A 4,694-nucleotide genomic window follows, 5' to 3' on the forward strand; every position below is an offset into this window, starting at 1 on the left:
TGATTTAGAAATGATTCCAAAGATTGAACTGCAGTTTCCTACACTTTAATAGAGACAGATATGCATTTTGTTTTAACTAAAATTTGGCTGGAGAAGATCTCAACCATTTGGTAAATACTACATTTTTCAAGTGTGTGGTCAGTTGAATTAGACATTTTCTTGTTTTGTGATTTTTTTCCTTTTTGTTGTCATTGTTGTTGTTGTCGTTCCTGAGGAACTAAGAAATGCAAATACAAATGAAAGTATTATTGTCAAAATAACAATAATGATATTGTTTCCATTACCATTTATTGGATATTTGTTCTGCACGGATGTAAATTCCTCAACAGATTTGCGATGAATCAGATAACCACAAGACGTAGTGAAATGACCCACACATTTTATGCAAGGCACTTTCCCACCTTATTAATCCTCAATTATTACTGTGTGTTCTTTTTTGTACTTTTGTCAGAATCTTTCCAAAGCAGCGTGTTGTTCCAGATGTTTGCTTCGTCATGCCTTTGTGCTCTTGTGGTTGTAGACACCCACCACACTGACAACAGACTTGACATTGTGACATTACTTGGAGGCCAGCGGATATTGCTTTGGGTTTGACTATATTAGTTGTTTGTATGTGCAATTATGTTTGTATGTTCAGCCTGCAATGACAACACAAACTCAGTCTCCTCTGTGTTCTGGGTGAATGTGGTAACAGTGTTTGCTGTGAGATGATTCAATAATCTCACATAGACTTGCAGGGTTTATTTTTCAAGATAAAAGGGTGTCTGCTATCATAAAACAACAAACAAGTCATGTGACTAAACTCTTCATTCAGAGACCACTGAGACCCTCCAGGCTGCACTTCATGAAAGTATGTGAAACTTTACACCAGTCTCACTGATTAAACTCTGGCTTTTCACACAGGTCGCTTCATTAATGTTGAACATATTGAGGCGGGAGAGGTTCCTAATTCCTTCCAGAACTCCAGCACATATAGAAACACACACACACACACCCACACAGAGTCACTGCCAGGGGTTGTAGAGGTGTAGCCCATTAAAAGTATTTGTGAATGTATTCTCAGGCTTCCACGTATGATTGTGATTTCCCCACAGCTGTGTGATGGATTGCTATGATGCTGTTGTAGTTAAAGTTTTATAATTACCCTCGACCTGCACAAACACAGTGTTCACTCATACATACATCTGTCCCGGCTTTAAGTGTTGCCCCATTTTCTTTCATTCAGAGTGTTTGAAGCATTTTCTGAGGAAAAGAAAACGCTTTTAAGACACGTGAGCCTCTCCTCCCTGCTACAGCACAGGTAAAGCACAGTGTGATGTCATATGCACACCTGCATGGATGATAAGGTGATTAATCACTTAATTAAAGCTTTGTTGGTTGTGACTTGGGACTTACTTGTGTTGTCTTGGGACTTGTTGGGCGTGATAACAATGACTTTGACCAATCTCACAGACCAGCTCAATCACATAGACCTTTTGAGCATTTTACTGTCTCAGACACAAAGAGTGCCACTTTACCTTTCTTCTCAGCAGCAGTTTTGATATGAATAAATCATATGGCACAGAGTCATAATCAATGTGAATAGTAACACCTGTGTTTACCTACTATTTCATTAGAAAGTGGCTGCTGTGAGAAAAGGTCTACATACTTACATTAACGCATGCTTTTGCACATGCACGATCCTGGAGCGCTGTTATTGTTTTTACCAGACTGAGCGCCATAAAAACTAAACAACCAGCTGAAAGACTCTGAAAAGCTGTGTAATTGGTAATGATCCCCAAGGTTAAACCTTTCACACATAGTTATTTTCTACATTGGTTATATAAATCTAGGCATTACTGAAGATCAGAAATTATGAAATGTGTGAACATCAGAGCCAGTCAGCTGCTTTGTTAGTAATGCTTTGTTGTCTTACCCTTCCCACCAGTCTACTGTACATCGGATAATGTCACACGATCAGGTGTATTTGAAAAATGTCATAGTGTTTGGAACCAGTCTGTAAACACAGTGGGATTAAGTTCAAGTTTAACAGGCCTCCTCTGGCCTGCATAACAGATTTTGTTTCTGCATGGCTTTGTACTCCTGATTAATTCCAGGGCATCCACAGCTGGGGCTGAAATAATGATCAATGTGTTATTTTCAGCTTGCTGTGTTTGAGATGCTTCCTTCACTCAGTCTGTCTTTTTATCTGTTTTTGTTTCCCGTCACTCTGACTTTGATCAGACCCGTGAGGGGACACGCACGGCTGTTTCTCCTGGAGAAACGCAACTGGAGCCTGTATTTACACAGACTGGCCCTTTAGAGGGGACTTTGAAATACTTTAGGAGCACAATTGGGAGGAAAAAGATCTGTGCTATATATAAGAACAGTTTAGGAAGACAGAATGCCAGAAAGGCCAGTTCATATCATACAAGTCAAGCATCAGAGAACACATTTCACTTCGACCTTTTCTTGATGCATTTTTTATATAAATGTATTATGGTATTATTGAGATTGTAATTGATCATATGTTTGCGTATGTAATTATACATTCTAAACATTCTAGAATAAAAAAATATAGGATCTCTAGAGCCCTTACCTTAAATGAGATGCTCTTGATTTGGGATATTTACCCAAAATTCTACTAAATATGATTTGGGTTATTTTCTGTTCCAATCAAAATGTAACTATGCCATGTACCATTGCCATGTAAAATCCCCAAAGGTCACATATTCTGTGTGCATCTATACGAGCTGTGGCAGTTCCAGTTCCAATCCCTGAACATGGTTTCACAGAGTTAACTCTGCAGTGAAAGTTGGGCAAATTTGTACCTTATTTATTTATTTGTTGATTTATTTTATTTGTTTACTCGCTAATTCTTCTCAATGTTGGGACTCTGAGTCCTGAGTCTAATTTCCTTTGCTCACGTCGGTTCCACTGTTTTTGCTTGGAGGCATATGAAATTATAATTCCTCTTGTATGCATTGGCAGTGTTCCATATCACAGCTCAGGAGATGAATTTAAAGTTGAAGTTTATATATATTCTGAATTGTGGGTGATGTGTTATATATTAATTTGAAAAAATGCCAAGCTCCAGGCAGGAGACAAGAGGCTTTGAAATGACTTGCATTATCTTGAACTTTCATTGCTTCATTTGTTGTGCTTTCTCATTGCTGCTAGGCTGAATCTTATTGCTGGTGACCTGAGAGGATGATCTGCAGATATTACTCTGGGGTGACAGAAACTACTCAATCATCCTCTGCATGCTTTTTAGAAAATGTAACATATTAGAATATTACTTTTATAATCATACTTACGACACAGACAGAGACAGGCAAACAGTGCATCATAAGGGACATAATGAAAAACAGTCTTACCCAGAAACCTTTTATTCACCAAACCATGTGCACAATGATACAGCCAGTCACGCACAAGCACGTCCAAACAGCCCCAGAAACAATTACACACATTTTTAAAACAAGGTTTTAATGTCCCTTGACCCGTCATTCTATTTATGTGGTGCCAAGTACTGAAGACAGTCCATCCAAGTTCAGTGATCATGTGCATTAACACTTGTTAACCAGTCCTGGAATATGCTCTGACCGGCAGTGCTTTTACTCTTGAGTAGAGCTATGAAAGACTGAGGCAGCTTCAGTAGGAGACATTGCGGTAATTTCTAATACTCATGTAGTACATTGTGCTGAGTACAGAATTAATCTCCTGTAATGAAACACAGTCCACTGCATCAAGTTTTCTTTTAATGTAGAATGAGAAGTACAGGAGTACAGAATATGCTCATAAATCACAGACATGGTGGTCGATTGATCAACCATTCACCTGTCCTCAAGAGAAAAACCTACTGTATTCCAGTATAATAAGCCCAATGTTTTCTTCACATTAGTTGAGGCTAAAAAGTGAGACTTTATCTGAGCAATTAAGAGATTAATCTGCATAAAAAATTATATTACAAGTCTGCATTTGTGCAATAATATTGTTGTAAATAATAATGGACCAAACACAGAACCCTGTGTTACCCCCTTGGCTATTGACACAGGGGTTTATTTGAGACCCTGAGTACTGTACATACTGTGTTTGTTCTATCAGACATATCAGACATGCATGAAACTACTTTTTAGTATCATTAGCCAAAACAAAACAGCATCATTTGTTATGTTAAATGCAATCTGTTGACTAAGATTGATATTGAAAAAAAGTGTACATTTTGACTTGATTGACGTAGCAGTAACTAGTTTTAAATGTACATTTTTGAACTCAATGTTGACACTTTCATCAAGTCTTTTCATAATGTTCTTGAATTTTTTAAGGAATGTGGCCATGTCACTCTTCCAGTTTATCTGATTCCAAGCTTATTTATCAATTTATGCAATTTCATGTAATTTGGTCCAGTCTTGCTGTTCTGATTCGAGTTTATCCTCAATTTCAGAATATATTTCAGTGGAAAATTACAAGTTATAGGTTTCTGATCTGTTTTCTGTGTTCATCCAAACTGTGCATACCACCCACTGACCTCCGCTGACCATAAACAAAAAGAAGAATGAAGAGTGAAAAAGGAAATTTGTCGAAAGTGAGTCTTTGGGTTATTTCTGGGTAACAGAGGTCTGGCAGAAGCTTCGCACCACAGACTGAGTGTTGGTTCTAAATGTGATTTTTTTTTCCCCTTGTGGTTTGGATCCTCCCAGTTTTAGCTGGAAATT

This window comes from Sparus aurata, chromosome 19 (genome assembly GCF_900880675.1).
Source record: "Sparus aurata chromosome 19, fSpaAur1.1, whole genome shotgun sequence".
NCBI classification, from domain to species: domain Eukaryota; kingdom Metazoa; phylum Chordata; class Actinopteri; order Spariformes; family Sparidae; genus Sparus; species Sparus aurata.